Genomic DNA, 27,606 nt, shown 5'->3' with positions numbered 1-27,606 from the left:
TTCCCACTTAGGACTGACCTGAATCAAGGTTTTCCTAATGGTCAAGTTCCTAGAATGGTAGATAGCGTCAAGCCCAATACAAACTACTTTATGCAGAAACATCTGGGTCGAAGCGGATTTATACTACACTTGGTTCAAGGAGAATGGAAAACGAGAGGGATGCGAAGCTTAACCTCTTTGCCTATAAGGCATAGTCCCATTCCATTCCCCTAAAAAAATATAAACCTGTACTCGTTGTCAAGACCAACCTCACTGTCAAATCCTTTGAGAAAAGTTCCCGACCAACCGTGACCACCCTTCCGTAGGACGGACCCAGGGTCACATCCACTGCACTTTCCTCAAGTTTCTTTAGTTATCTAATTATCTACCACATTTTAGTTTGACAAGAAAAAATAGATTCTTTAATTAGCCAATTAATCATTGGTTCCTTCATGTAACTTAGGCACTGACATAGAAAAACAATGTCAAGCAAGTTCCTTTTCAACATTTGATATTTATTTATTAGTCTTTGGAATACATCATATAATCCACCCGAAGGCTAATCCAGCAATCCTCACCGATCACTATTCCAAGTTCCGCCCATTGACTAGTATGCGGGCCTTGAGATCCCATCTTGAGTCATGTCGACCTCTTGTGTAGGATCCAAAGGCAAGGGATTTACGGCTAGTGCCCCCACTGGCACCCAGGCATCCTCCTGCTCCAAGTAGCACCCACGAAGAGACCTCTTGCGACGAGTTCGGTCCACGTACCTGACACGGCTAACAACCCCCTTGGATAGGGTTAGGCAGACAATCGGAGGTAATTGGTACTGCCTCTCCCTCTAGGCTTTCAACCTGAAGCATTATTATTATTTTTTTGTATTAGTTCCTTGAGCAAAGAAGTATTAACAATGCTCCTAAGTGTACAATCACGAGCATTCCAGTGGTCGATTGTACGGCCAACTGCTAAGGTGTGAATCCTTCTCTCTGAATACATCCAGCATTCGATCGGGGATCAATCGTGACTTGGCAAGATCCCAATGGTTTCGTAAGCTAAGTTACTTGTTTACCCCTTTATCCTTGGGTTAGGTTTTATACCGTGTTGACCCAAATTGTCAATGCCGTAGGTTTTCTTACGTTAAGGTTAATAAATCCTGGACAACTTCGTTGTCCTCACTTGATTGGTCAATTTCCTGCTAGGCAATTCATAATTACCCTAACTTGGCAAATCAGCCCCAAGGAAGGGTGATGTAGCAAGATGACTACTCATCCTATAGAAAATTAGACTTGTACTTAGAACTCACCAACCTTGTTCTAAGGAGTGGCAATACTATTTTGTGATTTAGACACAAAACCATGCGACGTTACAACTTGTTTCATGAGATAGGTGTCGCACCTAACTTGTGGGATTATTTCTCCCATCACAAGGTATTCCTTGGTCAGGAATACCTTTGGTCAAGATGTAGGGTTTGGGAGTCCTCTTGATCCAATCCGACCCCTAACCCTACTAGGCCGATAACGCTTGGGCCCTAGGGTTCCTAAAATTCATACAGAAGTCTAGTATTTGGTCAATTGATCCTTAGGCTGAGAACCCTAGATCATTCTTGCATGGGTGTTTAGTTAACCCTAACATTCCATGAATGTGGGTAAGATCTTTGAGATTGGAAATATTAGATCGGCACCCCAACTGCGATACTAGGCAAAATTTTAACATAACTTAACCCTACCTAGCACTTTGAGGTGATCGTCATATACTAACTAATCATACCTTTATGATTCTCGTGTAAGCTATTCAATTATACGCGAATTACTTAGTTGATCTAATCAACCCATCATTAAAATGATCTTCCCTTTTTAAAGATGCAAATACTTTCTTCTAAATTTGCAAGTACTTTCCCCTAAAAAATGTAAGTACCTCCAAGATAGGTGAGATGCATCATTCTATGCAAATATGCGATTTCAAGACCATAGACCTTTTCCTTCTATGTAGTTATAAGATCTACAATGATCTTTCTTTGCCTTGTCCTAAATGGTATTAGTTGACATTCAGAACTACTTCTTGTAAATCCCACGTATATGCAACAAATTCAAGGCTTTAGTCTTTTAATAAAAATGCATCCTTTCCCAATTTTGAACTTTGATAAAAGAGCTTCTATGCATGGATGCATCATTCTTTCGTGACAAGATGCCAATGAATACACGACTGATTTAATCCTTCTTCTACCACTTATTGCAACCTAAATTGTAACTAACGTTGCATGCAAATTTTGCATAGTATCAAGTTCATAAATATTTTCCTTTGAGAGATGCACAATTTTGTCTTTTAACTTATGCATCATACGTTTAGAATTGCAGCTACTCTTGACCATGGAAGTGCAAGCAATTTCAAATACACGTCATGCAACTAATGTGTAGATTGAATGAGTAGATAAATTTCCCAATGTATTTAAACTTGCCTACGAGAATTAAACATTCTTAATGCATGCTTTTTATGCAGGAGTATTATCAAAACCTGGGCATTAAGAATCGGGGCATTGTCCACTCGCATATTCGGGATGGAAACTCTCGCGTGTGCTTCTCTCACCTTTTGTTTAGGAGCCATTGACGCAGTAATTTCGTTTCAGCAACTCTCCCTTGGGTCACTTCCGCGTTTCGAATCCTCTTTGTCCGAGATCTTCTCTTCTACGCAGGACATGGCCCTTACAGATATGGTTTTAAGAAAAACCGGGGAAGGCACGAGTGAACAGGGCCTATGGAAGCTTCAATAGAAGCTTCCAAGCTTCTAGAAACAGGGATGACGTGGAGAGAGTGTGTGATGAAGAAGATGGAGATGACGACGACGACGACGACGACGACGACGATGATGATGATGATGATGATGATGATGATGAAGGCGGAGGCGCAGCAGTAGTAGGCGGCATGGCCTGGCGACAACAGCAGTACAATGGCAGCATCGTGATCTCCTCCTTCCTCCCTCTCTCTAGCTTGGGGGGGTTCTAGCCTTGAAGGGGGGGGGGGGGGTAGCCACACATGTGGCAGGGTGCATGCCCTCCTCCCCATGCCTCGCATGGCCTGGCGACGGCAATGGCACAATGGCGGTAGCAATGGGCAGCATGATCTCCTCCTTCCTTCCTCTCTCTAGCTTGGGGGGCTTCTTATAGGCTTGAGAGGGGGGGGGGGGGGTAGCCACACACGTGGCAGGGTGCATGCCCTTCTCCCCATGCCCCTCCACCACTTAGCTCACACTCCCTCTCCCTGCCATGCAATGGCTGAAGGGGAGGGAGTTTATCCATTAAAAAAATTTGCAAAAATTATCCCTTTTTTGTCCCTTGAAGGGGTGTTCCTGCGTGGAACTACGGATTTTGAGCCACGGCCTCCTATATGCGACACGGGTTGGTGTTTGTTGATGCATGTGGAGGGAGCACTTAGCCCAATTTTTTACCATTGCAGGGGATTACTCTGAATCGCTTTTGCGTGAGATTTAGGGTCTTGAATATTTCGTAGCGGAAATATTACAATTCTGCTATAGTTTAAATATATGTTCAGCTATGGCATGGCTATGGCTACTTGACTCAATTATTGTTTCTTGAATTCCTTGCCATTTTAATTCAAGTTAGGCTAATTTCATTATAGGCAATTCATAGGTGAGATTCTATTGCATTGTTTCCCTTACCTCGTTGTAATGTGTACAGAAAGGTTCACTTTAGTGGCTAATATATGCCAATGGGCTAAAATTTTATATATCCATAATTTTAAAAAAAAGGTCAAGTATACTTTGAGATCTTTTATGCATAATGTCACAAGAGGTGACTTGGCAAAGAATTGGAGATTGATGTCTTATAAAATGTAGTTGATATCTTCATCATCAAGAGGGAATCAAAGTCTCCAATTATGCCTTTATGTAGATTGGTCCCCAAGGAGGTGATAATAAGAACCATGGATGCATAGGTTGAGAAGTTGAAAGATGTATTTGATAGATATGAATATAAGACTACTAGTGCTCCTTTTCTCATGTTTGGAGGCCAGTTTGGGCAACTAATGATGATGAGTTTGAAAACAAGTTTCACGACACTAGCTAGAAGGATCTCAGTAATAAGAAATTCATTACCTGCGATAGAAACCATCGATTCAAGGCATGGTATAGTTGCATTTGTGAAGGTATGTTTCTTACACTAGGATTTTTCTATCGTTTATAGTCACATTATGTGCACCATCATTATCTTACTTTTCTTATAGCATGGTCCCATATGGTGATCCATCATGTGAGAGTTTGATGTCAATTCTTAGAGGTTACAAAGGAGAGAGAGCGTAACTTCTAATGGCACTACAAGCCCAAAACAAGTAAGTCTAATACTACCCTTTAAGAGTCCTCTCTTTTTTAAAAATATTTTTTCCATTGACCTCTTGCATGTTCATGTTTTTATAGTTTAGTCAATAGTTACAAGATATCTTGAACCAGTTACCCCAACACTCTCATAGAAGATATTCTATTTTTAGAAGTTTAGGCTAGCTAATAGGATTTTAGTGTGATGAAAAACCTAGGCAATGATGTGTTTAGATATGCAGAATGTGATATGACCATGGAAATGCAAATGGGTGCTCCATGGTACAATGCTCCGGTAATGCTATTAGGATAGCTTGTATGGAAGGTACCTCATTCTATATTTTTAATCTTTTGTTGACCAACACTATGTTATAGTAACTCTGAATCATTTGGAATACTTGTGTTTACTATATGAACATGGCTTGAAATTGTAGAGCCAATCTATACATTATGTGCAGATAACAATTGCAAATATGGATAGGACACATCTTAGTAATGCAAAGCATCATGCCAAGCATGATAAGATCATTAAAAACAAAGAGTCACAATTTAGAGACTGAGCATACAAGATGCTCATTATTGTAAACCCTAAAAATGGAGAGTGGTTCTTCTAATTGTTTTTCTCATACAATTGGATAAATAAGGGTGTAGTACCAATAAGGGTGTAGCTACTATAGAGTTACCTTTAGAGGGAAATGGGAACAATCAAGATAATGAGAAAGATGGAGAGGGTGAAGACATAAGTATGCTAGATAGACTCATTGTCAAGATTGTGGGAGAGAAGGAAGGAGTCTCACTTGTAGCTTTCTTGCTTGCACAATGGGGGAATACACTCAAGGGTGGAGGCTGAAAAATAGTTTTCCTCTTCTTAGTTGTGTAAGCCAAAAGAACTCTAGTACAAGGAAATAGAAGAACCCTATATATGGGTCTCAAACCAAACTCAACTAACTAAGGTGGCATACTAACTGAGCCATGAACTAGAGTAGATAAGGATAGCTATCATGTAGCTATTATTCATGGGCGGTGTGCCAACCGCATCTGCAACTGACAAGTCGGTGACATAAATGCACAACGGTCACCCTGGCATATCATGAGTGGAGCTCGATATCTCAACACTCCCCCTCGAGCTCAATCCCAATTCCTGCACACCAAGCAGGTCTCTAAACTTGCGCAGCTTCTCTGCATCCAATGCCTTCGTAAATATGTCAGCTACCTGATCCTCTGTGCTGACATAAACTAGATCAATAAGACCTAGTAAAACCCTCTCCTGCACATAGTGATAATGCACCTCAATGTGCTTTGTTCTAGCATGATAGACTGGGTTATTTGCCAAGTGTATACTACTCATGTTGTCACAATAAATGACAACTGGCCCATCTATAGGCTGATGCATATCATAAAGTAGCTTATGCAACCAAGCTACCTCACATGCAGCCATTGCTACACCCTTGTACTCAGCCTCTGTGCTGGACAAGGCAACTGTAGGCTATTTCTTGCTGCTCCAAGTGACTGCAGCACTCCCAAAAGAGAACACATATCCACTGGTAGATCGTCTATCAGAAATGCTACCAGCCCAATCAGCATCAGTGTATCCATGCAAGTGTATCTGAACCCCAATCTCATAAAGTAGTCCATACTGCAATGTGGACTTCACATACCTGAGTATGCGTCTAGCTGCATCCAAATGCGGTTTCCTTGGAGCCTGCATAAATTAACTTACCAATCCAACAACATAGCTCAAATATGGCTTGGTAATAGTCATATAAATCAAGCTTCCTACTATGCGTCTGTACATAGTAGGGTCTTCCAGAAGCTCACCTGCATCTGCGCTCAGCTTCACATTCTGCTCCAAAGGAATTGAAATAGGCTTACAGCCTGTCATCCCATATTTGGACAGCATGTCCAATCCATACTGCCTCTGCAAGAGCTGTATCCCACTTGGTAATCTAATCACCTCAATGCCCAAGAAATAACGCAGCTCTCCCAAATCCTTCATCTCAAACTTCTGCTTCAATAGCATTTTCACATGAAGGATATCTTCATCAATGTCACCTGTCATAATCAAATCATCAACATAAATGACAAGTAGCATAATACCTTTCTTTGTTTTTCTCACATAAAGTGAGAAATCTACCTTGGAAATCTGAAAGCCAATAGTGACAAGATACTGTCCTATCTTGTCAGACCATGCTCTAGGTGCTTGCTTCAAGCCATACAAAGCTTTCTTCAACCTGCAAACAAACTCAGGATGAACAGCATGCACATAACCTGGTGGTTGCTCCATATAGACCTCTTCTTGCAAATCACCATGCAAGAAGGCATTCTTTACATCCATCTGATGTAAAGACCATCCCATTGATGCAGCCATAGCAATGACTGCTCTTACGGTTGCCATCCTTGCAACCGGACAGAATGTTTCTTCATAGTCAATGCCATATGTTTGTGCATACCCCTTGACTACTAATCTTGCCTTGTATCTGTTCACAGAACCATCTACATTGTGCTTCACCTTATAAACCCACTTATAGCCAATTGCATTCTTACCTTTAGGCAAAGGTACCAATTCCCATGTAGCATTTGCTTCCAAGGCATCCATTTCTTCATCCATGGCTTTCTCCCATTTTTCTTTTCCCATGGCTTGCTCAAAAGAAGTGGGTTTTGGTTCCTATATCACTTTGACCATATATGCATAGTGAATGGCTATAAATCCATCATATTTCAGCCTATCCATAGGATACCTATCTCTCTTTAGACCTGCGCAAAATATGTTCACTCCCAAGTGCTCTCAAAACATCCTTGGTCTTCCTTACTCCATGTGTAACAATAGAAGGAATACCCAGCTCATCATTAATGCTCTATTCTGAGCCACTGGATTCACCATCCACATAAGAGTGACTTGCATTCACATCAAACATGGGCTGATCAACCTTCTCTTTTCCTTTTCGTGATACCTGCATACTACTATCTGCATTGCTTTGAGAAGATTCTCCTGATCTCAATCTGCCTGTCCATAGCGAAGAATGTGAACCACGGCTAGAGGATGCTCCAGGTCCACTAATATTTTGTGACTGCTGCTGTGAATTCTGTGCAGCATTACCATTTTGTGCATCTACATCATCAATCACATTTACTGGTTTATACTAGCTACTCATCTCATCAAAAACAACATCTCTGCTCACTGTAAACTTACGAGTAGAAGGGTTATAGCATCTATACCCTTTTTGCTCTGCAGAGAGTAACCAATAAAGATGCACTTCTCAGCTTTTGGATCCAACTTGGATCTCAACTCATCTGGCACATCTACATAGGCAATGCAACAAAAAAATTTCAAATGAGAAATATCTGGTTTCCTACCAGTATACCTCTCCTCTGGAGTCATCCCATGTATTGCTGCAGTGGGAGTCATGTTCATTATATAGATTGTTGTAGCAACTGCTTCAGCCTAGTAAAAATCTAGCAAGTTTTTTTCGTTGAGCATGGCACGAGATACCTCTCCAATATGCCTGTTTTTCCTTTTTGCAATTCCATTTTGTTGTGGGGTATGACTGCATGAATATTGCTGCTTTATGCCATGCTCCTACAGGAACCTTGCAAACTCATTTGAGAGGTACTCTCCCCCTCCATCTGACCTTAGGCATTTTATTTGCAGGCCGGTTTCTTTTTCAACCATAGCTTTAAGAGTTTTGAAATGCCCAAAAACTTCACTTTTCTTTTTCCTAAAATACACCCAAACTTTTCTGCTATAGTCATCAATAAAAGTGACAAAATAATGACAGTCTCCAAGAGACGCAGCTTTAGTAGTCCACACATCACAGTGGATTAATTCCTATGGCTTCTCACTCTCTTGAACATGTCTAGGAAATGGTTTCCTTGCCTGTTTTCCATATTGACAGGCTTCACATACCTTATGCATTTCTGCAACCTTGAATTTAGGCAATCCTGCAACAATATTTTGGGCCTGCATTGATTTAAGTCGCTGTACATTAACATGGCCAATGCGTTTATGCCAGATATCAATATCTGCAACTACACTAGTCCCATGTGCAAACATTGCTGCACTCAATTCAGGCATGTCTGCATCCAACGTAAACATTCTGCCCTTCTTCTTTCCTTTTGCTATCAAGCGACCTTTATTTTTCATATCCTCAACAAAGCATCCATGGGGATTAAATCTGACCTGCAAGCCCTGCTCAACCATTTGACCAATAGAAACCAGATTCTTGGTGATATTCGGGACATGAAATACATCGGATAGGTATTTCTTTTTTCCATCCTGCATAGATAAAGGAATTTTTCCAATCTGCACAATAGGATGTGCAGTATCATCACCAGTCTCCACAAATCCTGGTTTTTCCATTTTCCTTGCATCCTCCATCCATTCTGCATGACCTGTCATGTGGTTTGATGCACCTGAGTCAACATACCACACTTCATTGCTTTCTTCTGCACTTGTCACAGAATTGTTCATGTGTTGCACCATAAACAAATGCTCATTTCTGTCATCACCCTGTCTACTAGAATATGCATAATTTCCTTGTTACAGTTTTCCATTCATGATGTCATTCTGCTTTTTATAGCAGTTTTTAGCCATATGACCCATTTTACCACAGTAGTAGCATTCAACATTACTGTTTGCATTTTGGCCTCTTTGCCATCCACCACGACCTCTTTGGCTCCCCCTGCCTCTAGAGTTACCACGTCCTCCTCCATAGGACTGGTTTTCTTGAGTTTGCTGCATATTCTGATTTCTACCACGGCCTCCAAATCAGCCTCCTCTACCTCTTCCAGCATTTGAGTAGAAGACAGCTTCTTTTGAAGTTCCTCCTGAAGAAGATGCACCACCATTTCTCTACTCCTCAGAAATTAGAAGAGCAATCAACTCCTCAAAATCAGGAAATCTTTCACAAACTGAAATGGATGTCCGAAACTGTGCATAATCCTTTCCTAGACCATTCAAGGTCACAGAAACTAAATCATCATCTTCCACTGGCGACCCAATGGAAGCAAGTGCATCTGTAATCTTCTTCACCTTCATGTGGTAGTCATTGATGCTCATACTTTCTCTTTGCACATTATGCAACTCTTGCTTGAGCTGCATTTTCCTGGCTTGCGTATTTGTGCTATACATTTTTGACAAAGTATCCCATGCCTCCTTTGGCGTACTTGTATCCTGAATATGCACAATCATAGAGTCTGAAATACTGATAGACAACCAGTACATAACTTTTCTGGCTCTCTCATGCCATGCTTTGAATGCATGTATTTGATGTTGGTTGGGAACATTAGGAAGAACTGGTTCTTCTTCATTTCCTGCAACAAATTCCCAATATCCTTTTCCCATAAGGAAATTCATCATTCTAAACTTCCATGCTTGGAAGTTGTTCTTATCAAGCTTTTCAGTTACAATCTGTGAAAGAGAATCAGATGCCATTACAGAATACTGCAAAAAATTCTGTCACTGCAGAGAACACAGCTTCAACCTCACAAGGGTAAATCTGCAAAACTGACAAAAGTGGTATTTAACCACACAGTCACTTCCTAGTGACGATTTTGCATCAACAGGCAACAAGGATGATTCTGTAACTCCCAATGTCTCTGCGCACAGGCATACGATGCAATTTCTATGGTAACTTTTCACCGACCTGTAGAAGAGTGGCTGCATAGCATAAAACTGGGCCTTTTCCTTAGTGCGTGCAGAAAACTTTCGCCTCCAAAACAGGCTCCGAAATGGCCTCAAATCAAAAAAGTAGGGTCACCAAGGGCTAAAGCCCTTGCCCGTAGCATATACTGCCCTCTTGGTTCACCGCGAAGGGTGTCTCAACCTGAGACAATGCACTCTTGCAATTTCCGGCTGTGCTACCTGCAGAGATCTGCTCCCAAAACAGAAAATGAAAGCAACACTGCTCCTCTTACCAGCACACCGCGAGCTTGGTTTGCTTTCTTGAGCTCCTTACCACAAACAAGGCTCTGATACCATGTCAAGATTGTGGGAGAGAAGGAAGGAGTCTCACTTGTAGCTTTCTTGCTTGCACAATGGGGGAATACACTCAAGGGTGGAGGCTGGAAAACAGTTTTCCTCTTCTTAGTTGTGTAAGACAAAAGAACTCTAGTACAAGGAAATAGAAGAACCCTATATATGGGTCTCAAACCAAACTCAACTAACTAAGGTGGCATACTCACTGAGCCACAAACTAGAGTAGATAAGGATAGCTATCATGTAGCTATTATTCATGGGCGGTGTACCAACCGCATCTGCGACTGACAAGTCGGTGACATAAATGCACAACGGTCACCCTGGCATATCACGAGTGGAGCTCGATATCTCAACACTCATATAAATAGAAATTGAGTTAGGTTCCACTAGTAACAAGAGGAAAGGATCTACCTTATGTGTGTTACAGGCACAACAAGTACTCTTCAAGAACAAGGAGATTAATCTCACAACTTACAAGAGAAGAACTTGAAAGAGAAATGAAACTAGAACTTGATTGCAAGATGAATCAATTACATGGGAATCCTCACAAGAGCATTGTTTGATTGCAAGAGAAGTCTCAATACAAGAAAAGAATAGAATAAGATAAGAACTCAAAGAGGACTTACCTCACATGAACCTCATAATTGGTGTTGGCAAGACTAAAGAGTTTGTTGCCCATGACCTCTCTTTATACTATAGTTTAGCGAGGTTAAGGGGGGCACATGTTGTCATAAGAGGATGCCACATCCCATGGCATACACCCACACATGGCATGACATGCATACTAACATATGTCATGTTGATATCCATGATGATATAAGTGATGTATCTTCTAGAATGTTCTAGAATCTTTTAGAAACTTCACGAAACCAACAATTGCCTTGCATATGAACCAAGGTTTGAGTATTTGTTACATTACTCCCCTTTCTAACACTAAGTTCTACCAGTGGTAGTGGTGTGCTTTTTGTTAGCTATATATAGTGTTAGGTATATATAGTTTGTTTATATATAACACCCCAGATTAGCTATATATAGTCTGTCTATATATAGCACCCCAGGTCCCCTCTATATATTCCTATCATGTGTGCTCAGTTTACACACTTCTGGGGTTCCACTTCCGGTGTCTCATATCTCTCTTCTCTCCTCTCTTCCTTTCATCTCTCATCTTCCTTGCAGTTTCCAACATGGTATCAGAACCCAGCAGTGCCTGCGAGAGATGGCGGCACATTGCCGACCCTATGAAGCCTAAGCCTATAACTCCAACGGGAAAGACATGCGAGGGCAAAAGATAGAGACGAGGACAAGACGATGGAGCAGAAGAATAAGATCCCGATCACCAATGACGAGAGGGCAGCTCCATCGCATCCTTGATCTTCTTCTTGTCTGCGGCATCCGGCTTGTCAGCTATCTTCTTGTCCCAGATGGTGTTCCGCATGTTGTATGCATAGTTCTCCAGTGAGTTCTTCGTCTCCACCTTCTCCTTGAGCTTCGGGATTAGCCACAGGGTGAAGGGGGAGTTCTGGTTAGTGGCGTCGCCGTCGGAATTTATCAGTGTCGAGGCTCCCAAGGTGAAAAAGTCAAGCCCTATCCATGGTGGCGCAGTAAGAGCAGGCTCTTTTAGAGCCACATCTTCCAACTCAAGGCCTCTATCGGCCCTAGCAGGCAACAATCCTCCGCAGGGCTCAACATCTAGGCCTACAAGTCACCAAGGGTTTTGAGAAGGGAATTTCCATGGACCTTAAGAAGGTACAAACTATTCTAGAATGGGAGACTCCTTCATTTATGCAAGTTGTTTAATGGTCTTTGGGAGCTGCAAATTTTTATCGAAGCTTTATCAAGGATTACTCTAATATTGCTTCCCCTCTAACCAACCTAATTGGAAAGGAAAAGTTTGTAAGGGATTAGAAGGTTGAATAATCTTTTTAAATATCAAAGCAAGTCGTCACCTCACCACCCATTCTCATCCATGTAGATACATTGAAGCCCTTTATTATGGAGATCAACGTCTCAAATTTTGCACTTGGAGCTATTCTATCCCACATCAATTATGAAAATTGAGTTCATTCAGTAGCTTTCCACTCGAGAATATTTTTTGCTACAAAAATTAACTATGAATTTCATGATAAAGTACTTCTAGCTATTGTGGAGTACTTGGAGACTTGGTGATACCTACTTGAAGGCACCCCTAATAAGATCACTATTTATATAGATCACAAGTATCTAGAATATTTTACTATGTCTCATGTCTTGAATCTTCGGCAAGTAAGAGGTAGTGGTTTTGTATTTAGATTTGACGTTGTCTCATTACCTATAGGCTTGGCCACCAATAAGTAAAGATAGATGCTTTCTCTCAAAGATCCTACCTAGCTTCAAAAGAAGGGGATGAAGACCATGACCAACATAGTTCACTAAACTTGAAACATGCACAATTGAAGCTAAGGGTAGTTATCAACAAATCCCTAGAAGACTTGGATTCTTATCAAATGTTAAGAAGAAATTTACAAAAGCCTCATTCACTAAGGACATAAGAAAAAAATTACATCAAGGCCAAGAAAAAACTCAAAGGGATTTCGAGGACATTGATGGGTTGCTCTAGTATAAAGGAGTCCTCTATATTCGTCCTATTCTTTTGCAAGTGGATATACTTAAGAAGTAATATGATCTCCCCTCGGTAGGGAATTTTGGTATTAACAAGACAATTGAGCTAGTCTCAATGGACTTTTTTGTTTTTTACAAATGTGGAAAATAGCTAAGTACTTTGTATGTTCTTGTGATGTGTGCAATCAAGCTAAAGTCTCTCATCACCATCAATCTCATGGCCTTCTTTAACCATTACCTATTCCAAGTAAACCACTATCATCCTTATTCATGGACTTCATTCTTTAACTACCTTATTCTTGATGGTATGATTCTATCTTGGTAGTGGTTGATTGATTCATAAAAATGGCAGACTTTATCCCAACAACCAAGAGTATCAATGGAGAAGGGAGAGAAAGGCGCTTCCTAGAATAGGTACATTGGCACCACACATTAACTAATGATATTGTCTATGATCATGGCTGCTCGTAGTTTTAATTTGAGTTTCAGAGAAGCCTATTTAAACTTCTAGGAGTATAATTGAATCTTTATTTAGCCAATCACCCATAGAGTGATAGAGAAACAAAAATAGTAAATCAAGTCTCAAAGCAATACCTTAGATGTAAAATCAACTATCATCAAGATAGTTGGTGGATCTATTATCCCTTGCTGAGTTTGCATATAATAATTCCTCCCATGTATCCATTCAATTCACACCATTATTTGCTAATTATGGTCAACACCGAGGGATAGAAAATCATGTTAAATCATAGGACAAGAATCTAGTTGCTATGGACTCAACTCAACAACTCTTTGATATTCATAAAGAGTTGCAAGTACCAATCAATATAGATAAGCTTTGCATGCAATATCCATCACACTAAATTGTAGATCAAGTTTGGCTTCTTTGATGTGATTGATATTCTTCTTTCCCCTCCCAAAAACTAGATTATTAATGACTTGGTTCCTTTAAGATTCTTGATCTAGTCACTTATCATTGTTAGCTTTTCTAGTCCATGAAAATCCTTCATGTATTCCATGTTTCAATCTTGGAGTCATGTCATAAATCCAATGTCCTTGGAAGAATACCAGATCCATCATCTCCAATCATAATTGTAGATAGCTAAGAAAATGAAGTAGAACAAATATTGTATTTGAGAATTTCAAGAGGCAGATGACAATATCTTATCCATTGGAAGGGCTATGATGCAAGAATGAACATGGGAGACGACTTCACATCTTCAATTAACCGATGTTAAGGTTTGAAAATTTTATCTTTAACGCCCAACCAAGGCAAGGCCTAGTCAAAAGTGTTGGAAACTGTGAGGAAGATGAGAGACGAAAGGAAGAGAGGAGAGAATAGAGATATGAGACACCGGAAGTGGAACCCAAAAAGTGTGTAAACTGAGCACACATTATAGGAATATATAGAGGGGACCTGGGGCGCTATATATAGACAGACTATATATAGCTAACACTATATATAGCTAACACCCCCGCTCAAATAAAGTTCCCTTACTATGGATGAAAAAACCCCTGGGGGCTCAAGGGAAAAACCCACAACTCTATATAGGCCTACCGTTATATTAATATTCAAAATATAAAATTACAAAGATGAACTTACAAGAGCCTATTCATAGGCATCAAAGGAGGTACATCACTCGTGAATTACAACATCAACAAAGAATGAGCTACATCACTCCTGAATTACAATAGCCTATTCAGAGGCATCAAAAGAGCTTTATCACTCCTAAATATACAAAATGTAAAATAAGGATAAGCGATATCACTGCAAAAGATAAAATCTCCAAGAAATTCCTTCAACTGAATTGGGAATGTAAGCAGTATTTTTGTCACATCAAAACTTAAAGAAAAAACGTTACAGTGACATTAGAACAACACAAGGTCTATAGAGACGGTTCGCGACGCTGCTCTATAGACAACATAACACATGTGGGGGCCCATGAACAGAATATAAATAAAACAATTTGTCATCAGCTCGAATAATATAAATAAAACAATTTGTTATCAGCTAGAATATAGACGTTCATCAGCTGGAAAGAATATAAATGAAATAATGTATCATCAGCTGGAATATAGACCCTCATCAACTGGAATAACAAAGAGGACTATCATCATGAATCTGAGTAAAAGTCAAGACATTAAGAAACTCTCACAATGAGTAGACCCTCATCAGTTGGAATAACAAACGAGGACGATCATCATGAATTTGAGTAAAAGTCAAGACATTAAGAAACTCTCACAATGAGTACCTTGAATTACTACCATAGATAACAATCAGCTTGAGAAACTACTCTTGAACTCAAAACAGGACCAAAACGAGGCAAACTGTAAGCCAAAGGAAATGCACACATATAAAGATATTAGAGGATCAACTTTACTTTACCTTAAACTATTCCTTCTTGGCATTTAGTGGTAAGTAACTATTAGAATTTTAGAACGATACAAAACAATAGAAGCAGATGCATAGATGCACACTTCAACCTCTCCGTTGGTCCCTGATCATCTACTCCATATGCTTGTGGAGGTCCTAACGGCGTGCGCACTTAAACCTCTCTCTTGGTCGTTAATCATCTGCTCTTTCCAATCTTCCCTTCTTCCAAAACGAGATTTAAACCCTAGGATTCTAGGGTAGACCTTTACCCGCCTCGCCCAGGAGCTCGCCTCCTTGCACCAGCAGCTCAACCGCAACTATCGCAACCTCATCGACTGGCTCCGTCATGGGCAGCAGGCTGGATACTCTTCGTCTCCATCACCATCATCTTTAGTACTCACCAGTGATTTTCACATATTGGCCATCTTTAGCCTGGTCCAACCCAAAATCAGGATAGTTGGCGACGAAACATGTAACAACACCTTTACCAACACAAGTGTGTTCCAAGTCAGCAGCATTACCACAGCACCAAAGAAGGAAAGCTACCACAATCAGCAGTACTGCATTCTGAACGGCTCCCAGTATGAAGCCACTAGCAACAAAACCAATGACGAAGAGAGGTACAACAGTCTAGAGAATAACACAAGGGAGGTTCCAGGTAAAAGAGTAGCTTTGATCAATAGTCAGTTTGCTCACAGCTGGATTGCTTGCAACGCTAATTGGTATGCCTCCATCAATGGGCCTGAATACTTCCTGGAAGTTCCTGATGAAGATAGCGGACCTGATGAGATAGGACTTGATGTGATAAGGCCTATGGCAGGGAGATTGGGAGTTAGCGGCCCCGAATTCTGGCGAGAGAGGGGACCCGAAGTCTTCAAATTCACTTTTGCAGGGTCAACATTTCATACTTTCTTCTCCTGCTTCGTTGCAGGAATTACAAAGCAGAGACCAGTTGTTGCACGTCCTTCCTTCCCATTGCATCCAATCTTGAATATGCTCTGCTCATGTCAATTAAGTCCCTCTTGTCTCGTCCTCCTTCCATCCCTCATCACCTCCTATTTTCTCCGTCTTGAACTCCCCTGTTTTGTAGCCATTCCCTTCTCTACTCATTCCTTCCCACTTCATTCAGCATCCTCTTCCCCCCAAAATGCCCCTTTTCAAAAATAGCATCCGCGTCAAAATAACCATCCATCGCTTTTCCTTCCCCCAGGCTCCTTAAGTCACTACAATGACACGTATTATTTCCAGTACATTATGTTGAGCACCACGGACTATGTACGACATGAAGCCATGTGAAAACAATCTTTTACAGGACTCAACTGCTGTCCCTGAAAATGAGTTATTCGTCCAAGGGGAATCATGAATAGCTGGAAGTCAGTGAAAATGCATGTTGGTTGTCTAAAGCACTCACTCCCCACTACCATTTGTAATGATGTGAAGCTGCTTTTGTGAAAACACATCCTGAAAGAGGGAATTGGAATTCAGTGGAGCTTCTATGAAGAGGACTGTTTGCTCTTCCTTAATGACCTTTATTGCAGCCCTTAACTTTCAACCGCAGAAACCTCCATTGCAAGATCCAAGGTAGATGGTAATTGATCTTCTAGTGCTTCTGAAACTGATCCAAACTTCCCAAACATATCCATCACTATGCTTTCAAACTTCTCTCCACTATACTCGCATGCAAAAAATAAATGTAAACACAACGACTAAGTATGTACAAAGTAACAAATGTCACACACACAACATTTTGGTGGATTCCACACCTCGGATGCGCAGCAGTACGACAACGTGTATGCTGGTTGGGCGATGAAGCCTTCTTTAGTTAGCATCTTGCACTAAAAAATAATTTTGCATTGTGATCAAGTTAGTTATGTGTTGGTGTGATCGAGCATAGAAAGAGCTTTGTCTTCAAAAAACTCTTTTTCGTTTAGAATTTGGGTCTATAAGGATGTTGGTTTACACGTGTGGCTATTGTAATGTGTTGTTAATTTCACATGTGCGACAGACAAACTGTTTTTTCTTGGGAAGTTGTGCCATGTGTCACTTACTTTTTTGGCATGATAGTGCTTTTATGGCTCCACTTTTTAAAGGTTGAAGGTAATTCTTAGCATTTTCTTTTTCATTTTCAGAATGCCTCCTCCGAATTAGTGCAATGTATTTCTTGAACAAACATGCGGTGATGGATCGTTGGCATATATATATATAACAACTTAGGGTCGGGTTTTTATTACTATTTCTTTCACATATCTTGGCTTGTCTTTGACGAGCTATTTATCTTGTAAGCATCACAAGACAAACCGAACATATTCTTACAAAAAACCATTTATTCTCAGCAACAGCAGGGACTGCAAATATCATGTATCATACTTTTCTTAATAAATTTTCTCTACAATCTTGCATTTCGAGGCATTGTTATTTGGTTTAAGAGGAGAAAGATACATTAGAAACTTAGAAATTCTATAAGGGTTTTACTTTGTTTTTCTATTAATATTGGTCTTGTACACATGTTAAATGATGGGGTTTTGATGTTCTTGATACATTGTTTTGTTCAAAATTTTCGGATGTATAAAATACGAATTTTTCAAGTATTTTTATCAAAGTGATGTGCGAAATGCGATTTTATGAACTATGAAGCAGTCTCAATATCATTATTTTTACATTTTATGAGTCGTGAATGTAAAACAAAATTTGATCGATGAGACTTGGAATTTCATGCTTTCTCTACTGCTGCATAAAGGGTGAATTCACTTCTTTCATCTTGTATTTCTAAATATCTAACATAACAAACACGTTAAATTTATCAAAATACAAAAGCAGTGCTTTATAGGTTTTGACAGGATTCTTTTAGCAATCTTTCTTTAGTCTTCTAGATATGAGAAAATGTGGATTTGTACATTATCCCCCCAAATTTTAATTTTTTGTTTTTCGGATTTGGTTTTTTGAGTAATCAGGATGACTAAAATGAAGTTTTCTTTAGAGGGCATGGAGGAGGAGTATCTGGAGGATAATTGTGATGAAAAGCTGTTTGGTTTTCTTCACACAACTAGAAATTCATCTAGATTTGTTTACATCAAATATATGCTCAATGTTCCCTTTGATTTACAAGAGCTCTTGAAGGATCTTGAATATAAATTGAAGGATTTTAGCGAGTTTTATGATAGACATGTGGAAGGCCTAGAGATTGAGGGATTTGTCCATTATAACAATGTAATGGAAGCTTCCAATGCTACTAGAACAACTTTTCAAATAAGGTTTAGTCTTATTGATGAGGAATTCAAGAAGTGGAAAGCAAATTTCCCTTTTCATCATAATCAACATCAATATCTTCTTGTACAAAGAAGGATGTTGGATTTCTTGTATATCTTCAATATATGGATAGGTGTTCTTCAGATATAATACAAGAGAAGAAAATAGAGGATATTGCATGCAAAGACAAAGAAGTTGAAGAGAATGGGAAAATATTTCAGGAGGATATTGAGAACCAATTAGTGCAAGGATTTGATGTGGCTTTGTTTAAAAGTGAGAACATTACAAAAGTGGAGGAAAATGAGATAGAGTTGAGTGCAAACATTGAGATAGGTCCTCTTAAATGTATCCCAACATTTCCCAGTTACCTCATCAACAAAAAGAAATATGCATTGCTAAATGATACTCAACACCTTTTTGATCTTAGAGAAGATTACTGTTTGGCATTCCTTGCAGCATGGGGTCAAAATGATAAGAAATTTATAGGTTATGAAGAGGAATTTCTAGCAACTCTTGATGTTGAGGGAGAGAATTTTCAAGACAGCTCTATAGCCTTGCATTCTTGTATTAATCAGATTGTGGAATATGAAAAGGGGGGGATACCTACATAGAAAGAGTACTTACAAATTCAATAGAGACTTGGTATTGATAACATAGGATATGAAGAGAAACTGAAGTCTCCATTAGAGGAGAAACCAAAAAGTTTAATAAATCTATATGATGATAGTCTTCTTAAAGAATATGAAAACCCTAAGGTATTAAAGATAATTCTAAGATATCCATTGTGATTTATATTACAGTATGTTATTCATTGTAAACAAATATTATTGGATTTTTATCTATTGACATCTTATACTATTGTGGTTTATTGTGCAGATAGAAATTAAAGATTCAAAAAACTTTTGAGCCAAGGGATCAAGGCCATTGAAGCTTGGCAAAAGTCAAGGCCTTGGTCATTATATTGGAAGCTTAAATAATCAAACAATTGTAATTTATCATAGCAGGTTGTCAAGCTCTCTAAGCTTACCAATAACTTTGAAAGCAAGTTTTCAATAAAGGTTCAAATAAGATAGTTTTGGTGGAGAAGGAAGAAGTTGTAAGATTTTTTGGCTTCATGCCTGGATATAATGGATCTAGGGTAAGATACTTTGGAGTTCTTGGCTCTCATTTGATTTTCCATGTAGGAGATGCCAAGAATTTAAAGCTCCTTCCTCGAAGCTATAGGAAACAAGAGTTCCTAAAATGTAGAGGTCTCATCGAGTAGGATGAAACAAAAAAGATTCCTTTAGAGGACCTAGTGAATTCCCTGAAACTAAAGACTCTTCAACACAACAGAGTCAGACTAAAAGATGTTAAGGTTTAAATATCCATCGTTCCTTCTTTGGATAACATTGTATATAGTCATTGCCAAAGATGATGTATTACATGATGCGGTTGTGTCTTTGAGCTTGAATTTATGCCAAATTTGTTTATAGAACCGTTGAAAGGCCTCTAATAAACTGTTTGCTTTGTATCTTCCACCTCCATGTCTTATGTATCTAAAGTATTTTATTCTTGCTTGATAATGTGATTTTTCCATACCTTGGGTTGACCAAATAGATAGAGATCCATATTTCTTGATAAAATATGGAGCGTATAAAATATGTTCAATAGTTAAAAAATAAATAAATTCAATCAGAAAACCTTGTATGAGTCAGACAATAAAGAGACATACATATGTAAACTTCTTACCATATAGTGAGTGAAGTGTTGATTATCCCAAGCTTCTGTCATTGCCTTTTTAAAAAGGTTCAATTGGTTTTTGAAGTCTTTGAGATCATCATCAATCCAATCTGTTTTATTACAATAAAAGAATACTGTGTCTAGTGTTTCCCAAACATTGACTTTCCTATTCCAAGCTTGTCCATTATCAGCATAATCCTTAACTGCATTATGTAGGCACTTCCATTGATTGTATCTAATAGTTGAGCCACCATTCCTAGAGTTTATCTTACCAAGTCTCCCATGAAAGTCTAGGAACCTTTCTAGAACACTAACATGTAGGGAGTACTTGAGTTGGAGGAAATAACATGTAATTTGTAGCTAGATAAATAAGAGAGGGAATGCTTGATTGCAATTCTCTAAATGAAGAAGGAAAAGTGGTTGCCAAACATGAAGGTTGGTCTAGAAGACATGTGGTGCTCTCTCATCAATGCAAGGGAAAAATCAACATGCAAAATGAGGAAGAAATAAGACTTGTAGAAGAGAAGGGACACGTGGATGCCCACATCAAAGAAGCATGGAAGACATGTTACCCTTATACCATTTTTGACACTTTGAGAAGAAAACTACTAAGCCAAGATAAGTGTTGAACTTAATGCTTTGGAAAGTAGGTGCTAAAAATACACCTACTAACGTTAAGATTTCCAAATTCAACAATATCAATGATTGATGACTCCTATATATTGTACACAGTGACATAGTCACCCATCTCTTTTGGCACTACATGGAGGCAAGGGGATTGTGGGAAAGAGTGAGAGAATGGACCCATCTTATTGGGATTAATACTACCATTGGGATGCACATAGCTTTGTTTGGTTGATAAAGGATCCCCAGATGAGGAGTCCTAAAAGCTTTGGAAAGTAGTTAGGTCCATTGTTCTAAAAATCATTTGGACCATGAGGAACAAGGTTTTGATAAAGAAGGAAAATAACTTCCAATAGATATTATGTTTAAAAATATAAAGCAACGTTATAAGGTTACTTATTAGGAAAACCGACCGAGTCTTCAAGGTTACCATCAAATACCCAAGTAAGAGTTGAAACATTCTGGCTCAACTAGGTCACCCAAATTTATGTTTGTACATATTCAATATAAATTCTATCTCATAGTAAAAATAATAAATTATACAAATCTATCTTAGTTTAATATCAGCTATTAAGTCACTACAATTAAGGAAGCTAAGAAGTCTTTTCCACTAACTCTTATTGAGAACAAAACTAGAAAATTCACTCAATCAAAATATTTTCCTTTATACAAAAAAGGAACCAATTTCACCTGAGTAATAACAATAAACTAACTTACAGTTAATCTTCATTAGAAGCTCACTGATAATTCAATTTCATTGATTCCATGTTGAAGACAAAAAATTGTCCCCTTCTACTAATAAAACCATCATGTCTACTAGCGGTTATATGTATTGAGCTACTCAAATGATGTTGGTAGTTATTAGTTAGCTTCACATGGCTTGTTGGCCCATTGAGATAAACTTTTGAAGGAGTAAGGAGGAGAAAAACTCAAATTAATAGAGCAAAAACAAGAAGATTTGTTGCACTAGATAGGCATGAAATAAACAAAATAGAGCCATATTTAGCATGGATTGAGTAAGTAGCTTGAGGCCACCCATTTGTATAATGTGGGGCACCATTTTAATTGGTGAGGATTGAACATTTCATACAAGGAAAATAAGTCCATAATTTCATCTAGATATGACCTTTAAACTAGGAGTGGAGAGGGCATGTGTGTGTGTATACATTTATACATGTATATCTATGTACTTGGGGTAGATGACTCTTAAACATCTTCATATGGTCAATTCCAACTTTAACAAATTTACAATTTTTTTTATAAGCTAGATCTTGAGTACCTAGACCAATGCTTGAATTTCCTATATTCTCGTATATAGAGAGTTTTGAGAGAATGTAGGCAATCCTCCATAAATACATATAATTCCCTACTATTAGAAATGGGAAATGACATTCTTACATTCTCTTATGTAGAGAATTTTGAGAGAAAATAGGAATTCACTATAGTAATCTATAATTCCCTACTATTAGAAGTGGGAAATCGCATTGTCATATTTTCTTATATAGGGAATTTTGAAAGAATGTAAGAAATTCTCTCTTTTGATATGTAATTCCCTACTAGTAGATGTGGGTAATTTGATTCTCTAGTTATATGTAGGAAACATATGGATACATATATAGGAAATATAAATGAATTTCCTACATTTCCTTGAATTTCCTATATAGGGAATGATTGAAAGCTCCAATATAGTGAATGACAACCAATATCAATATTTAAAGCTCCAATCTTAGTTCAAAAGAAATTTGGGAGCATAACCAAGCATGTAACATAAACCATAAGCATCGATACATCACCCCAAATAATCGATAAGCACTTGTGAGAGCAATAGGCATATGCTTTCATTGATAAAATAAGCTTCAACCCTATTTATTACATCAATAAAAAACCTCTATAAAATTGAGCATGCTCAAATCAGTACCATAGCATTTCAGTACATTTGCATAACATCCCCATATGATCCAACATCAAATAGACATCATGTGGGAAGCATAAGTGACCCCCAGACAATGAATGGAGTGTTGTCTGATTTTTATGACAACAAACTAATCACAAATTATGAATCAATGGTTGATCTCTCAGGAGCTTCAAATGATGTTTAACTTAGTCCCAGAGTGTTGAATACAATGCCAAGTGAATACCCAAGTGCCCAATCACCACACAAGAGTTGAAGGAGTGATTGTGTGGAGTAGATATGCAGGCCAGTAAAAGACACAAATCAACCTGATTTGTTGCTGGTCTTGCTAGTGATAATGAGTAATACTAAGAAATTATTGAGGGTCGAGAAATTGTATTGAAGCTCCAAAACAAGCCTCAAGTGGAGGAAGCAACCAAGAAAGAAGCAAGAGAAAGAGAGAGAGACACAAGATGTGGGAACTTCAATAGTCACAATTTTGTGTAACCAACCTTCTCTTTATTCAAATGTCACTGAAAGAATAAATAATGAAGTGACAATGATGGGTGCCCACCACCTATAGTGTACAAGTGTGTGGGTATGCAGGTACTGTTAGTGCAACTAATGCACGGAGGCCTAGTAAGTACAGGTGTCTTCAGCCCCAACATGCTTTTTTGCTTAGGCATGGATTTTGGGCCATGAGGAGATAAAAAATAAAAGGAGAGTTTCATGGCATGGTTGCTCTCTGGGGAATAAAGCTAGAACAAGGTATGAATTGGCTTTGATCATGAGTATGAGCAGGACCTCATGGGAGAAAGATGATGGACTGTAGAAAGATGATAGACTACATGGAAAGAAGGTGGCTATTATATTGGAGAAAGATGAATGTTTGAACTGTGGCAAGGGAGAGTGCCTACTCATCATCACATTTTATTATGTTTTGTGTGGAAGAAAAGAGGAAGGAGAAGTTGTCGAGTTGGGGTTCTAGAGATGAGAGAGGGAGGTCTATTAGACAGTGCTTATAGGCTTGAAAGGCAATGATTTTGCTTGACATGGATGCGCCAACGGTCCTACTCCACACAAGGGTGGTGATTGCAATGGTGCCACATATGATGATGACCACATCAATCATGAATATCAATGCCATTGAAGAAGTTGTGATTGTTAACATGCTCTATAGCATTAAAAAAATAAATCATGCTAAAACATTGTCATGGGAAGAAGAAGGAGGCCTACAAGATGCAACCTTAGCATATTGACACGACATGTTGCATCCAAGCAATGAATCAAGCCTACTTTGTTTAAGATTCAAAGAGAGAGAGAGAGAGAGAGAGAGAGAGAAAGACATGGAGCTAATAGAGAGTCATAAACTCCCATTGTTCTCTTCTTCTCATTATTCTATAATGCTTACTGAAGTCTAATCACACATAACTAATAAACACACTAGGTCGTACCACTAACTATAGTTGAGTCTAACCGACTCAATTATTTCAACATACATATAGAGTGATAGCTAAGATGATAGCTGTCTAGATAAGGTTGGTCATGTCAATGATATTGATCTGAGCTTTATTCTCAACACTGCCCCTCAAGCTCAAGCTAATTGTTTTACTCCAAGTAGCTCCCTAAAATGCACAAACTTCTCTTTACCAAGTGATTTGGTAAAGATATATGCTACCTGATCTTGTGTCATCTTCACATGGAGTAGATCAATCTTTCTAGTAAGTACCATCTCCCTGATCAAATGGTAATGAACTTTTACATGTTTGGAGCTATCATGATAGACAGAGTTGCTAGCTAGCATCACACTACTGAGATTGTCATAATTCAAGAAGGCTTTATTGTCCACCTATATACCCAAGTCATGTAGCAGTTTCACAAGCCAAATTTCATCGCATGCCGCTAAGGCTACACCCCCTATATTTTTCTTGTGTACTAGATAAAGCAATGGTTGGCGGCTTCTTACTACTCCAACTAATCATACTGTTGCCCAAATTGAAAGCATAACCAGTGGTTGACCTCCTATTATAAAGACAACTAGCCCAATATATCCTGTCAAGTCAAATGATTTTCCATGCTCATAAAACAATCCATAATCAGCAATACCCTTCATGTACCACATAATCCTCATGACTGCATCTAAGTTCGTCTTACTAGTTTCTGCATAAATTGGCTAATCAACCCCAGTGCATAACTCAAGTTAGGACATGTAATAGTAAGGTAAATCAGGCTACCCACCATCTACTTGTACATAGTGACATTCTTGATCTCAGGCCCAACATCAACTCCAAGTTTGACATTGTGATCCAATGGTGTTTCTATGGCTTTACACTCCATCATGCCATATTTCAACAACATATAATGAGCATACAGTTTTTGCAATAGTCATATACCTTCAGGTGTAGACACAACCTCAATCCCAATAAAGTACTTCAGCACACCAAGATTCTTGACTTTGAATTCAACCTATAACATTGCTTTAATTTCAGTAATACCATGATCATCATCCCCAGTGATGATCAAATCATTGACATAAACCACCAGAAAGACATAACCAGGCTCCGTCTTCTTTGTAAATAGGATGTGATCTGCATGACCTATTTGAAAACCAAGCTACTCCAAATAAGTGCTTATATGAGCGTTCCATACTCTTGGTGCTTATTTTTGTAATGTACCTGCCTTTATTATGTGGTGAGTAACATTTTAGTAGTTGCCCAAAGTTTACCTTCCAACTGTTGCCATCCATACTCTAACCAGAATGATCAGATTTTGAATGGTCCTATAACCCTAGGTCTACACCATAGGGAAAGCGTCCTGCCATAACCCATGGAAGATTGGACTTGGTAGTTCCTAATTGAATTAACAATCACCTTTCAACAACTAGCTCACATCTTGAGGTGTCCTTTGAGAGGCTTATTGTCTAGAATGAGTGACTGCCATTACCCTTGGTTTATGGAGTATGACACTTTTTTCTAGTAAGCAAACTAAGGATTTATGAAATCCCTTGCAGGTGCTCTAGCACAACCATCGTACCTTTCCCCTAAGATAATTTACAGTTCGGGTTTTGAGACCAAACCCTAGGTAAGTCAGCAAATCGGCCCTTCCTAGAGTTTCTTCCTAGTGTTTGTTTTTGGGGAAACCTCTCAGGTAACCGAGACCACCTTGCCATAGGATTGGATTCATCGGGAATCAATCCACCGGCTTCCCTCTATGAAAGTTCTTAGTTATCTAATTACCTACCACATTACATGAAACATATAAAGACAACTTCATTAATTAAAAAGAATCCTTTTGTGAACAATTATTTGTTTGCGTAATATACTCAGGGACATACAATTAGAATAAAACAAATTCATTGATTATGTGCCATAATGTGAGTTCTCCTGCCCATACATGAGAAAAATTACAATTTCATGTGCTACCTCATTCGATGCATTTTCATGTCACTAAGATCAAATCCACCTATAGCTAGCGTTTTTAGGTGTCCCAAGTAGAGCTTGGGCCATACAAGGAACCAAGTAGTTCCTAGGTGTGTAAAGGATTTACTAGCCAGAGCCCCCCTGGAACCATATCCACCTCCTACTTAATACAATCCCTGCTGGGAGACCTCTCACCATCGGAGCCAGGGTCCGTGCTTCCGCGGCGGTAAAAACATCCCTTCTTGGTATGGGGATTCAACACCTATCCTTAGGGGAGGTATAGGGCTCCTCAATTTTTATCTGTTCCAATACTTAATTCAATCAGGATCTAATCTACAAAATCACAAACAAGATTGATGTCTTCAAGAAGTTATGACTCAATCAATCATGTAACTTTCAAGAGGTGATTAATCTAGTAGCAATTGATAGTTGAATTTTCACATAATGAACTCTTTTCCTTGGAATTTTACTAAGGGTATCTAGATTTTGAGGTCTTTAACTTCCCAGTTTAAGGTTTATTATTTTAACCAAGTTTCTTAGCCTTAAGTTAGTTTCTTTAACTTAGAGTTTTTTCCGATCTTAAAATCTTCTATCAAAGCTTCTAGATTAAACTATATCCTTGACTAATTTCTTTGGGTTTCGTTCTTAATAAATCTGTCTTGAAAAATTCCTCATGATTTCTCTTGAGTTCTAGAATTTTGTAGTTTTGCTAACAATGTCTAGCCTATAAGATGTTCTAATAATTTACCATGTGTATACTCTAAGATAACAATATTTATCAAGAGACTTATCTTATTTCTATTGAATTTGGATAGAAATTTTTAGAAAAACCTGTGGTGTTGCGATTGGTAAAGGGTTGTTATCTGCGCTTGTGACTGCATTAGTGACTCCTGTGCTCGCAACTCCAATTGTTGCTTTCCATATTAGTAGGGTCATTCGCATTTTCTACTTATGAATTCTTTTTCTTCAGGGTCATGATGGAAATATGATTCATAGAATAAGAAGAACACAATAGTAATACCGGTTGGCAAGGGTGTGAGACTGTCGATGATGATGATGGTTATTGTGGGATTCAATGATGTAGGCCTTGCAGATGGTTCTTCTTGCCTTGTGGAGAGCAATACTTCTCTCTCTCTAGTAGACAGAACAGGGACAAGAGTAGAGGTATGACTTCTTACCAGATAGGTAGAATAGGATAAAGTTATTCAATGTCTTCACTTCTCAAATTAGAGTAAAAGAGGATGAGAGACCTTCTGCGTATCCCCTGTCACGAATCACGTGGTGGGGGGACTTGCTCAAGATACTGCGCCGAACACACAAAATGCACAAGGAGAAGCTCACTCAAGAGACAAAAAGAGAGATGGAGGCCAAAACGTTTTCTTGTTGGTTTCTTCTTCTTCTTCCATGCACTTTACAATGTACACAAAGTATAGATAAGATACAACATAAAGGAAAA

The sequence above is a fragment of the Lygodium microphyllum genome, chromosome 14 (genome assembly GCF_053477565.2).
Source record: "Lygodium microphyllum isolate KBCC chromosome 14, Lygodium_microphyllum_v1.1.10, whole genome shotgun sequence".
Classification (NCBI taxonomy): domain Eukaryota; kingdom Viridiplantae; phylum Streptophyta; class Polypodiopsida; order Schizaeales; family Lygodiaceae; genus Lygodium; species Lygodium microphyllum.
Note: the sequence above shows the minus strand (reverse complement) of the source record.